Source organism: Patella vulgata, chromosome 5 (assembly GCF_932274485.2).
Source record: "Patella vulgata chromosome 5, xgPatVulg1.2, whole genome shotgun sequence".
Lineage (NCBI taxonomy): Eukaryota > Metazoa > Mollusca > Gastropoda > Patellidae > Patella > Patella vulgata.
This window is the reverse complement of record NC_065883.2, coordinates 6,879,781-6,894,183: the sequence shown is the minus strand read 5'-3', so window position 1 is coordinate 6,894,183 and position 14,403 is coordinate 6,879,781. Positions and strand designations below refer to the sequence as shown.

At 36.9% G+C, this 14,403-nt stretch overlaps 1 long non-coding RNA gene across 1 annotated transcript; it reads right to left on the bottom strand.

Annotated features, from left to right (window-relative positions):
- Positions 1-665: 665 nt before the first annotated feature.
- On the bottom strand, positions 666-4,632 carry LOC126822158 (uncharacterized). The gene is made up of 3 exons (XR_007680690.2): positions 4,359-4,632; positions 3,831-3,899; positions 666-2,526 (listed from the first exon to the last, which is right to left on the bottom strand). It is a non-coding gene; the product is annotated as an uncharacterized LOC126822158 (long non-coding RNA).
- Between the last annotated feature and the right edge of the window lie 9,771 nt (positions 4,633-14,403).

Here is a 14,403-nt window from a genome sequence, read left to right as displayed (position 1 = left end):
TGAAAGTTGCTCTGTTTAATATATTGAAGTGCATAAACAAATGAGTGACAAAGAGAAATGGGCCAAGTAGGTATTTTGCAAGATTCAACTTTCAACTCACAGACAGTTCCTGCCACCACCAATCGCTAAAAGTAGGGTACTATCGTCCAGTCATCTCGTGCACAGATTAGTCCAATTACATAGTAAAACGGTGCCCATACGAAACACTTACCCCAAAATAGTAATTGTATCGTCCTAATAGCTGACGTATCTATACTTTGTATATAAGAAAGAGTGTGGTTAAATTTCCCTCCGTTAGCCGGCTTACACACTGTAAAACTTTTTCCGTAAAATTTACGGACAAATGGCTGGCAGCTAGGTTGCCAACCAATGTACGTAAAAATTACGACACACCGTAAATATATTTTTACGAACATGTCGTAAAAATTACGTCCAAAGATTGGCAACCTAGCTGCCAGCCATTTGTTCGTAAATTTTACGGAAAATGTTTTACAGCTGTAAAAAACTTATGGTATGATAAGCATCAAAAAGACATTTACTTAAGATTTAAAACAGAATTTAATTATTCAAAACAATATAAGATACAATTAATTCCTCAAAAATGCTTTTACATGATAGTTTAAGATATAATAAAATACCTGAAAATACTGGAAATTGGAGATTACTGTCAGTAAGTAAAGCTAACAACTGCCTTAAAAAAAAACCTGTCAACCACAAATTCATATTTTTAACACATTGGATCAAGAGCAGATTTGATATTACAATATGGAGAATGTTTAGAGATCTAACATATTCTTTGGCTGTCAAGCAGTTTGGTGGTATATTTCAACAAAAACAAAGCTCCTTTCATAATTCTTCATTAATAATAATGAACATTTGTACAGGGAATAGTGACGACTTTAAAAAAAAAAGAGAATTTGTTGCCCTATTAACAAGGGAAATAACTCTCCAAAATATTTATTAAGTTCTCACAAGACAAGCAAACAAAAATTCCCAGCAATTAAAAAATGTATGTGAAAATTTCCATGGATGTATCAAATAATGGGTAGCAACAAAATATAAATTTAACAATAATGAAATTATCCATTCAAATTCTTGTACATGTAACATTTACATTATAATATTCAAATGAATTTTTTTTTATAGTAGAACAACAACATTCTGAATCTATTCTACAAATATATAATCAGTGTGTTACAATAGAATAATCCTCAAATCTTTTTCTAAAATCTTAACCAAGGTGTTGTAATATTTACCTCAAATCTATTATTTAAAACATCAACAACATGAAAGTAAATTATAACAGTAAAACATGATCTAATGAAATAATGAAATCATTCAAATTTTTGGAATTAATGAATTTGCATTCTAAATGTTTAAATGAACAATTTAAAATCTAACAATTATTGAACCCCAAAAGTATCATGACTTTAAAACAAGAACAGCATCAATGCAGAATTCCTATTATTCCACCTTAAATGTACAGCTTGTTTCAATGATTAGCTTAATCTCTGTTTGAAAATGTATATTATTAAATTTTGCACAATAACTCTGCCTAAGCATGTACATTCCTTAGTGAGAATGGCATAAATTGATTCAGTCTCATAGATAAAAATTTAGATGGAACTCGACTACTGACAAAGTTAATGAACCAGTCCCAAAATGAAATGTGTAGATGAGAGTTACACAATTTTAATGTTTATGCAACACGGCCGCATATTTAGAGACAAAATGAACTGAGGATAATTTTACAAATGTACCAAATTGTTGATGGACAAATTAAATGACCAAAAGATTTTTCCATTAAAGTAAACGGACATCTTATCAAAAGTACAATAAGAAGATCAAGTTTAATTAAGAAGATTCATTAAAAAGATTTCTTGCAGTGCGTTTAAAGTCTCATTTACAAAGTATCACTCATAAAAGGGTTGTGGCTCGGTCCCTTATCACCTATTTTATACACACTATGTGCTGGTGTATAAAAACTAACCATAAACTCAATAGGCCTATCCCTAAAATTTGCATGCATGAACATTATTGCATCATAGGTTGCAACGATACATATCACAGTATTTCTTCTTGGACGTGTTTCCAGCTCCCTAGCCACTGCTTTTCCATCTGACGTTTTTGATTCAAAATGTTCCTATATCCGTGATTTGTGGTTCGCCGGAGGGGAATGTACTTTCAGCGGGACACATGTTTCATTGCCGAAAGCCATCTTTTCTCCTTCTTGTCACATGAACTACAGGGGAGTATTCTGCATCGGATGAAAATGGACAGTTAAAATATCTGTACCATGTTAACCAAACCGTGGCCCAGAATTTAAAGCACCTTGAACCAAAATGTGGCATCTATACCGTCGTATACCTTCTCACAGTACCGGTATATTGTTGCTATTGTTGTAACTGTACTTCATCCATTTAAAGTTTGACAGTTTAGTGATTAGTTATATACTTTTTGGCACACTCGAGTCTTCCTCTTTTTCATGATTTCTGTGCGTTATCTGGGTTAATTTCAAAAATGCACCTGCAAAACAAATATTCTCAATCAGGTTGTTTCTTATGACATCCATTTCAAAAGAACACATTTTAATTAAGGAAAAGGGAGCTAAATGTGCGAGAAAATGAAGTTTCATGTCCACAAACAGGAGACTAAAGAGAGAGAGAGAGAGAGAAATGGGGTTTAACGTCCACTCGACACAAACTAGGTCATTTCAGGACTAACATATGGTTTTAATTTTATTTCAATAATTCGCTTGCGCGTAGGGGTCTTTAGCAGTGGGAGGAAACCGGAGGACCCGGAGAAAAACCCACGAGGTTGGACAGGCGACCCTACTCCTTGCCACGTACAACCGGGGATTCGAAACCACGCCAGTTGACTCAATGACAGACTTTATGGTACAGCGCGCACGTGCTAACCATTCAGCCATCCAACCCCCCCAGGAGACTAAACATATCACACATACTATCAGTGTATACTGGAATAACCAGACTGCCATTCAATTTGGACATATTTCGCCGAGCATAACTGATTACAAATTAAACTAAAAACAGAAACGACTGAATGTAAATCAGTTTATAGACATTCATAATAGATTATTATCGTTGCGACCCATTGTGTTCATTTCTCGGGGCCAAAGAATACAGATTTAGCTCCTTTAAGTTAGGTTGAACTTTTCTGATCATAATTCATATTGGTAGTAGCTGTAACTAACGTAACACCCATTGCTTTCCGGGTTAAAACCCATGCTTTCTTCTATCGTTACCGCATCTTGGGTTTCTGATCAGATTTTTGGACTAACCAGTGGCGACTCTGCACCTATGACAGGTAAATCTAAAAGCAGACTAAAATAGGATTCACCTGTTGCTAATAAGACCTACCCCAAGGTTCAAGCTGGGAGAGAGAAATGGGAAATAACATCCACACACAACACGAACTAGGTCATTTTTGGACTAATAAACATAGAATTTTATTTCAATAATTCGCTTTAACCGTAGGTCTTTTAAAAACAGTGGGAGGAAAACGAACGACCCAGAAAAAATGAACACGGTTAGTCAGGCAATCTTACTCCTTTCAACGCCACTTGACTCAAAGACATAGGCTTCATTCTGACCTAACTAAGGCCCATGTTAGACCATGGATCTTATATAAGCTCCATGGTTAGACCATTCGTCCAACCACCCCCTCAAATTTCAAGGTCCAAGCAGAGGGCAGGAAGTGTTGGTTTTCATTAACAATGCGCTCAACTCCCAAAATTATTATCTTCAGTAAATTCAATCTTATAATTTTTCTTTACCAGTAGGGCCTACCTTTGAAAATTTTTTACTAACCCAGAGAAAGGCTGGGTAGCCCACTCTATAGATGACAGGAATGGCACTCAAGGATGCAATAAGCTGTGCCTAAAAAAAATAGTAAAATAAAAAATTAAAGATCATTATCCAGACAATGCATTGACAATTCAATAAATTCTTAATAATGGTTTTCAGTGGTAGGCCTAGTCTACAGACCTGAGACTATGAACTTAATGAAGCCCAGAAATGTTAGCCCTTCATAGTTCATATATTTTTTTTCTATATCAATGTTATTATTATGTCATCCGAGTAGCCTCAACTAGAACTGAAGCCTCCAAAAACAATGCGAAAAAATATTAGGCCTAGCACTAACACCAGAGTGTATTTTTACTCTGTGCTAACACTAACACTGTGACAGTGTATGTGAGTATCATGTATGTCCATTTGTCTAGAAGTAGAAGTAGAAGAGTCTATTCCTACTATTTCATAAATCAGTTACCGTACATTTTTACGAATGCTAAGAATCAATCTATGTCAAACAAAGATGTGTCCCTACTGTATACTTACCTAAAACTGCAATGTTTGGTATTGACTATAGTGTTCAACTATTGTGCTCGATGTTGAGGGATTCCTCTTTGCCGCTAACTAACGGTCTTCGCAGTAATGGAGCCCAGGAAGACCGATGACGTCACTTTAATTTAAACACCCGTATGTCATATTTACGGACGAAATTCTGTATTTCTTAAATATTAACAGACTCGTGTCTGTTATCAGGATAACAGACCTGCGCTGTAGGCGTTTTACAGAAACAAGTCTGTAAAAATTACAGAAAAGGCTTACAGTGCAGGCCGGACGAGAACATCATGTAGCATTATGAAGAAGTGTGTTGCTCTTAAGCCACCTTTAGGACTCTAAGGTATTTCCAAACATTTACTATTCTCAGAAGGACGTTCCCACAGACAATGAAGTGTTTTAGTTCTAGGCTTGTAAATATTATAATAACTCATAACATACTATCATAGATGTTGTAGTTTCCTGTATTTCATATATAAACATAATGTAGTTATCAAAACAGAGTGTACCAGGGCCCGTTTCACAAAAACTTAACCTAAAATCACTAAAATAGATTTTAACTAAAATCAAAATGAAATTTTAAATTGATATATTTTTGTTAAAGTTGTTTGCGCCTGCGTAGTGCACATTTCCGGCGTGGGCACTAAGGGTGTAATCAAATACGCTTCGGGACTTATTTGACAGTTAATAATAATAATGTATATTTGTAATGCGCTTAATAATCCACCCATATACGCATGCTCAAAGCGCAACATTTAAGGAGTCTCTCTTTAATAAAAACATACATAAACAATTTGTTTCTAATATGGGTAATAGAGTTTAAATAAATCAGTTTTTAGATGTGACTTAAAGATTGTGAAAGTCTGCGATTCTCTAATGTTTACTGGTAGCTGATTCCAAAGGTGAGGTGCAGCAGCACTGAAACTTTTATCACCAAATTGTTTTAATTTTATTTTAGGAACAGCAAGTATATTTTTGCTATGCGACCTTTAAGTACATTTGGGTTTATAGTTTGTCAAAAGTTTAGAGCAAAATAAGGGAGCAAGATTATTTTGACATTGATACACTACTGACAGAACTTTATACTGAATCCGTGGTTTGACAGGCAACCGTGAAGAGACTTTTACCACCGAAGTTATGGGTGAATATTTTGAAGTTCTTATTACAATCCAGGCAGCGATGTTCTGCGATATTCTGGATTCTCTGTAAAATATATGTAAGTGTTTGGGTGAGTCAGTAGAGCAGACTCTTTGCATAATCAATACGGCATCTGTCGAGAGGAGGTGGCGGATGTTTCGGATGCAATGTATATGATAGAAACATATACGGCACAATTCATCAACGTGTGTTTCCATAGTAAGTGTTGACTCAAGGAAAACACTAGAGTTTTCAGGCTGACAGAGAAGTCAATAATTGAATCACCGATTGTTGTATTCTTCTCTGTTATTTTCCGTAGTTGTTTGGAGGTTCCAACTAACATAGCTTCAGTTTTTTCATCATTCAATTTTAGACTGTTGTGTGTCAACCTGGACTTTATGGACTGTGAACATGCTGCTGTGCGATTTAAGGATTCTTTTACTTGAGTGTGGTTGAAAACGTCAATTAGCTATGTATCATCGGCGTAGGAGAAATGTTGGATAGAATGTTGGTCGGTAATTATACCAAGGGGTGTAGTGTATAGTACAAATAATACAGGACCAAGCACTGATCCCTGTGAAAACCCACAGGACAAAGTTACATCATGTTGATCTAACGGTTACGAAATCAGTGTGAGGAGTTCCATACGTTGTGGCAATGTTGGCATAAATTACTAGGGTGAGTTTATTGTGTTTTGTTCGATAGGAAATATATCGATAGGTTAGTCCTGCTCTGTTGCAAGTTGTAGCTTTCACAACTGTTTCGTTACCTCTTGTCCAGGTCAGGTTCATGATGTAGGCAAAAGACAAGACGAGTAACAAGTATGACAAGTTTATGTAACGGCCATTTCTATCTCTCTCTAATACGTCATCAATACACCCGGGTAGTTTACATTATCACCCAATAATACATTCAACAGTAGATATCGCTTGTGTGATATATTTCATAATCTACTGCTTTACATGAATTTGATTGGTCAGTTGAAAAGGAACTACTTGTTTTTATTTTCAAAGAACAGTTCATTTCTTATTAAAAGCAACTTTTTTTTATTAAAAATGAACTATTGTTATTCAATTGACCTTGATGGAAAAACTGGGTCAACATAAAGGACTTTGCAATGGTTGAATTGCTGTCAAAAAATGATGTATCACTACGCCGTAATGTTCAGTAAAAGTGAAATCTACAGCAAAGAATTATATTTATCTATTTGTGCATGTAAAATGGGATTGGGTGATGTAGAGAATCTCCTACCAGTCTTTTTTTATATCAAAAAATATCAACACAAGTTGAAAAAGTAACAAAAAACGAGGCTCTGCCGATTTTTTTTTTACTTTTTCAACGAGTGTTGATATTTTTTGATATCAAAAAAGACGAGTAGGAGATTTTATTTATTGGGTCGGGCATGCACCAAAAACAATAGGGATCATCCTTAGGGTATAAGGAATAAGTATGTAAAGTTTCAAGATGGTCACTTAAGGATTGTGGCCTGTAGGCCACACACCCACCCATACACACACACAGACAGAGGCGATGGCAATATAACCAATGTATCTGAAACAAAGAAACATCTTATTTCATTGACTTAATTGCATGGAATAATATAGGCTCTAGGAATCACATAATGTTTTTTTTAACTAAGTACAATTGGCATGGAACTAAAAAATGTGTTTATATATTTAAGGTAAAAGAAAGACGGAGAATTTTTTAAAAGGGAACATTAAAGTATTTAGATTAAAGCAAAGAAAACTCGAATTAAAAATTCAAAGCTTAGAAATTGAACAATAAACAAAAATCATGGTTAAGTGTATTTATTTATAAAAATGAATAAATTGATGTTTAAAGATGCATTATGTAAGAGCTAAATCTGCCTATTACAGTTCTTTACTTTTGGCTTCAAATGTTATATAAATTATCGCTTAGACATTCATTCACATAAGCCTTTAATCAACTTCACATGATAAGCCTTTAATCAACTTCACATGATAAGCCTTTAATCAACTCTCTTGACTATTGAAAAGTGGAGATTTAAAAAGATTGAAACACGGTCACCATTTAATAATTTAAATTTAAAATGGAAAAACACGACCGAGTATCGATTAACAAGTAAACGTTGCTACAGTAGGAAACAGCATTTGCCACATCTTGTCAAACAGTGATAACGTGGCTCAGAATAAAGTTATTTGAATGACATTTTCAGTATATATTGATTTTGAATTATCTATTTCGGAACTATTATTATAGCAAGAACAACCAGCTCTTTATCTTAATGTTACATAATACATCCATAATTATACATTCCCATCAAAGTTATTTCGAATAAAAGTATGGGAATTTTGGTATATAGCTAATGAAGAAGGGCATACGCCATACAGTGTGCTATGAGGGAAATTTTGCCCGGCCAGCGGCACTATCGCCTACTCTTATATCGAATTCCAACTGTCAGGGTATCTTTAACGTGCATTCCAATATATACACGGGACCTCTGTTTTTCGTCTCATCCGAAGGACTAGACAGCTGTCCTTGTCAGGCTCTCCGTTCTGCACCACTGACAAGGAGAAACCAAGTCGGTAAATCTGGATGGACTTTCTCGGCCAATGCAGGGATCGAACACCCGACCTCAAGGCTAGCGAGCCAGCGTCTTAACCACCTAGCCATTGTGGCCCCCAAATGTGGTATATAAAAAAGGGAATTGGGATGGCCTAGTGGTGTAGCGTTTGCAGCTTGGTGATAGGGGCTCCTTCTCAACTTCGTGGGTTTACGTCGGGAACTCCGGTTTCCTCCCACAGGAAATGGATATGCACTGAACCGACGAGGCTTCTTTCCCCCGGGCTCAAAAATTAATGAAAGATGTATGGTCTGTAGCATATATTTGGGTAATTGGGGGTCACTAAAACAATGAGATTTGACACACAGACCCGGGCGACGCCCCGATTACCTACCGGGGTCCGGATACACTGACGCCTGACGGTGACGAGATACTCGAACGGAAAGAGAATGGGTCGTCGGGCCGGTGGCCTGTAGTTTTTAATTGACCAATCTTTCCCAAAACTATGGACTGAAAGAATCCGATTCTAATCCAACCCACTTTCAGAAAAGTCATCGGTTTTCTTCTGCTTTACTATCAAGTAACCGTATTTTTTTTTTTATTAATTTACCAATAATTTTTAAACAGAAAAATTATTTGGCTTCCCTCAGGCCCCTTGACAATTGTCAGAGCAGCCCACTTACCCCCATTGCACGGGCCCTGCGCGGTGGGAATGGACTTTAAACCGCAAACAACAAATTAAATTCTCATTCACCAATACATGTTTATCTCTATTAGGCATATTAATAATATCTTGGCCCTCCGCCCGTGGCGGTTCATGAGTTTGAAAACTATGTTAATTCAATTTATTAATGACCCTCCAATAATAAAATGGGTCCTACGCTCCTGATAGGTTTACTAAAGTAATGAAATATATGGACTATCACGATTTTGCTATTCAATATAGGTATATGTGAAATGTAAATATATGTTATATATAAATATATATATCATAAATAAATATATGTGGAATTATAAAAATCTTCCCAAGTTTTTAATGCGACTTTCGTGTGAAAATGGGATTTTACAAGTGTGGTCGATCATTAATTGTATCATCTTCCAAATAAAATCATCGCTTGCATGCAACTTAGCATTTGCTGTAGACACAGACATATCCCAATCGTCCAAGTATTTGATTTGATGTATAAACCCCTTCATCTCCTGGTGCAATATGGTAATTAGATGACGACCCATGAAATCATTCACACACGGTACCCACTTTCTACAATAATAAATATGGGGTGACTTGACAACCACTTGAAGCTCTTTGTTTCTTTTTAAAGCTTCTCGTAAAGCAGGCAACATGGCTCGAACTTTGTCTCGAAACATATGATAACGTAGTCTAGTGTAATGGGCGAAAACGTGCAGTATAAATATATCGCGTCCCTTGTCCGGGATGCCATTCAACACATCTGTTAAAGAACGATCGGAAGTTGCATTTATTTCCGATTTATTAATGTCAAAGAAACTAAAGGGCATGGCAAGCGGTACCCATTTTAAGGTAAAATTCCATTCCTTCATGACACATGTAACCTTTTCTTACCATTTTCCGGTGAAAAAAGGTGCGTTGATCTGTTTACAGTTCGAAAATTGTCGCAAGGCTTTATACCACTGAAGAGTTGTTGAATCCCCACTGAGATAGAGAATAGTATATTTTATACATGTTCTTGTCTGATCAGTCGTTAAGGCCCGCATCTTGCACTGAGTCGATACATAATTCGATTCTGTATTCAAATAACCAGTCGGACTTGATAAATCCCATGTCTTGACAGGTTCTATGTCTTTACACAGTGTGAGTGTAGTTTTTATGATTTCTTTTCCTGAAAGACGACAGCATCCTTAAATCAATAATTCTGTTTAAAGATGCAGTATGTAGGAGCTATATTTGCCTATTACAGGAATTCCTGCTGGCTTCCAAATATATAAATTATATAAATTATTATCCAGACATCTATTCCCGTAACAAACCCATAATCAACTCTCTAGACCATCGACTGACAGAGATATTAAGTGAATAAGACTCGGCCTGCCATATCTTCGTTAAATGTTAAAATGGAAAACAAGACTTAGTGCACTATCGTTCTTGAACCATTATGTTAGTCCCGAAATGACCTAGTTTGTGTCGAGTGGACGTTAAACTCCATTTCTCTCTCTTTTTGTGTTCTCCGTTCACTAGATAAGAAACCTCATCTCACAACCCTCGGTGTTTCGAGATACGAGATGGTGCTATATAATTTTATCTGGCAAATCCCGACGTGAAACACATCGGGCTTCAGAAGGCGCAATTGACAACATTATTCATCAAAACTACGATTGATTTTTGTTTTTATAACATTTCTACCACATCTAACTACAATTAATCATTCTTCCACCATGAAATGGGTACAAATCATCGAGGTTTTCCGAATGAAAATGGACATAATGGCGTTTTCAAGTCGGATAAAAACGACGCTTCGTTACATTAAACGCGAATATTTGGAATTAGGCGAAAACTATGTCACTGCACTGGCCTCTGTAAGTTTAATTAGTCATAACAGTATTACGTGTATTAATGACCAACAGTTGCCAAGCAAGATACGCCCACATTTTGCAAGAGATGTGTAATACTATAGGGTTTATTTTAGTTCTAATATAGATGTTCTGTTTAATACAGAAATTCTTTACCTACATGATGTGTGACGATATCTAGGGTAATGAAGTAACTTGCATTATTTTACTACTATCTAAGACTTACTTACCGACAGTTATGTCAGTATCCATTGATGGAAGTAGGGTACTATAGTCCAGTCATCTCGTGCACGGATTAGTACAATTAACTAGAATAGTGTTGACGTAAAACGGTGCCTATACGAAACACTTACCCAACAATGGTAATTGTCCTGCCCTAATAGATGACGCATTATAATTGCTATATAGCAGAGAAATGGTTTGATTTACCCTTAGATATCATGATGAGACCGTAGGGAAGACACAATCCGTCCGGGGGGGGGGCATTATACCCACGACCGCCTCGGCTGAGAGGCTGGGATAGAGACAAAATGTAGTATTTAAACCGTTAGGTCTGAGTTGTAAAGGATGCTAAACTCAGACCGTGGATATTTTAATAAAATGAAATGAAATGGGGTTTAACGTCCTACTGTTTTGCTCCGAACTGGGCTAATGAAGACGGGCATACGCCATACAGTGTGCTATGAGGGAAATTTTGCCCGGACAGCGGCACTACGGCCTACTCTTATATCGAATTCCAACTGTCAAGGGATCTTTTACGTGCACGCCAATGTGTACACGGGACCTCGGTTTATCGTCTCATCCGAATGACTAGACAGCTGTCCTTGTCAGGCCCTCCGTCCTGCATCACTGACAAAGGGAAACCACGCCGGAAAATCTGGATGAACTTTCTCGGCCAATGCAGGGATCGAACACCCGACCTCCAGGCTAGCGAGCCAGCGCCTTACCCACTTAGCCACCGTGATCCCCTGGATATTTTAATAACTCCTAAAGTATTTATAATAGATGTTGTAGTTTTGCAGTATTAAACCTTCGTAGTTTGCTTTATTTGATATATATACTTAGTAACAACATAAACGGTGTTCCAGGGACAGTTAATTGATGATTGAAATAATTGATCCCACAACGTGAAGTCGAAGAAAGTCTTAGACTAAAGTATCACATCTACCCCGTAGTGTCACAGCCGTTTTTATTTGACACAGTGACACAGGATAGTGTCACAGATGGATAGAGAACAAGCTAAAAACAAACGCGATTTTTCGTATAATCAGGGGTCATAATTCAGAACGTTATGGTCTGAAATTAGCAAATATCGACAGAGTCTGAGGTCGTTGGGATATCAAGATATATTTTAAGTTTCATCAAAATCGGATAAAAATTGTAACCTCTAGAGGGTCCACAACATTCGTATTACATACTTTTACACACTTTGCATACAAAGAGCGACCATTTTGCCGGACAGTTCGTTTCGATTTTCCGCTTCATTATAGTGGAATAGTGATATATTTAAACTGTTTTTATAATCGGGTAAAAATCCACAAACTAAAAAGCACGATATTGCGTACGATCAGGGGTCGTAATCCAGGAAGTAGCGATCTGATATGCGAAAATAGCGACAGTAACCAAGATTTTTGGGACATAAACACAAATTATAAGTTTCATCAAAATCACATAACAATTGTGACTTCTAGAGATCCACAACCTTGGTATGACACTCTTTTACACTATTTGCGTAAAAGGAGCCACCATTTTGTCAGGTAGTCACGGTCCGAATTTTACGAAATTGGCACTCAATAGTCATTAGGGTGTACCGATGATACATTGGATACTAATTGTAACCTCTAGAGGATCCACAAGCTAAAAACGTGATTTTCGTACAGTCAGGGGCCGGATGGAGGGCCTGACAAGGACAGTTGTCTAGTCGTTCGGATGGGACGAAAAACTGAGAACCCGCGTGCACGTAAAAGATACCTTGACAGTTGGAATTCGATATAAGAGTAGGCCGTAGTGCCGCTGTTCGGGCAAAATTTCCCTCATAGCACATTTTATGGCGTATGCCCGTCTTCATTAGTCCGGTCGGAGCAGAACAGTAGAACGTTAAACCCCATTTCATTCCATTTCGTATTATAGCTGGCTACGAAAAAGCACTCACCTTTAACATTGACTTTCACCTCTCTAGTACGACCAATATTAGTACATTTTCTTAAAATAGAAACTCACATTTTATTAAGAGACATTTTTAAAAAATCATATTAGTCACATTGCTTATACTACTCATTCACATCAATCTGATTAAAATACAGATCTATATTTCGTTTGGTTTTTTTTATACTTTCAATGGCCTACACTACATGTAGATCTGACAAGTTATAGTGGGAGTTCACGTCAGGGGTCAAACAAACGGATTTTGACCTATGACGTCAGACATTGATTAATCAATAAGCGTTGAAGTTTCTAGTGGTTTACCCACAGTTCCGTGCATAAAAAGGCCAATGACTCGCCGTAACAGACCGTTTCATTGGCTAATCCCTCACATCACCCAGAACATGTCAATGATAACAACTCTTCCAGATCCCAGTGTAGTAAAGACAAGTAAAACGAAATTTTGAACTATAAAAACGAGACGTAATGGGATCTGTGTTTTAATCAGATTGCATGCACAGTTGCCTATTTCTTGGCCATAACCCAAGTTTAAAACAACTTTGACAAAGACTGTATAGATTAACTGTCCCGAAATTGACACCAGATGGACACGCGATAGAGTAAATGTTCAAATTTGGCTCTGATCGTAAAAATATCGGGCAATTAGTGAGGGCATCTAAAGCCATCGTACGACCTCCTGTGGGGTTTCTAGAGCTCCGATAGCAACGTCTTGGGCGCTGGCAAAATCTTACGAAGTTTCATTTTTGTTTTAAATTCGTGTGTCCATCACAAGTATCCTTTTATCGTTATCAAGCACAATGCCATTTAATTAGTAAATTTAGGATGAATATATAGGAGTTGCATGGTGGAGCCATTTACAGAGATTAAATAACAAAACAATAATAGTAAAACAAAACAAGATGAAAGGCTTATTAATTAAGCTTGTCGCCTGTCCATCTCTTGCACAATATGGGCGTATCTTGCATGGCAACCCCATATTACGTACTCAAGAATCTGCCCCATTGACTTAAGATGGCAATACGACTACGTGAAGCCCTCGCAATAGAGACTTTTGGCAAGCGTAAATTTCTGGTCCGTATCGCGTGTGACGTCATCATTGTGTGTGTATTTTTCATACGTGATACGGCACACGGATACGGCAGCACGTATCGAACAGCTTTCATACGGAAAAGGTCCGTATAACTTTGTCGTGTCTTTTTACCGTCTTATTTGCTACTTTTATACGCCGAAATTTTGTATCATAGCGTGTATATTTGATGTGATTTTAACCATGATGGTTGATCTACGTGCTCAATTTAGGAAGGCATATCTGAAAATGATTTTATTCTGTGGTAAAGGGGTGTAGTATAAATTTTCTGAAATGATACATTAGGAAAACGAAAAATTACAGTCGAGTCGAAGATGTTTAATAAGATTCGACATTATTTTTTTTAATAGCTGAGCGACTGTCGAGCGACTTTATTCCCTCCGGGAAATTGTAGACTATAATGGGCACTTGACTAGTACTGATGGTGATCTTGGTAGATATCTGCCATCATGCTGTAATAAAACTAAGCTTAGCTCATCGACGCATACTTACGCGACGCAAAAATTTGCCAAAACTCGCTATAACTACTTTGACGCAACGTATCACGTATACGATACGGA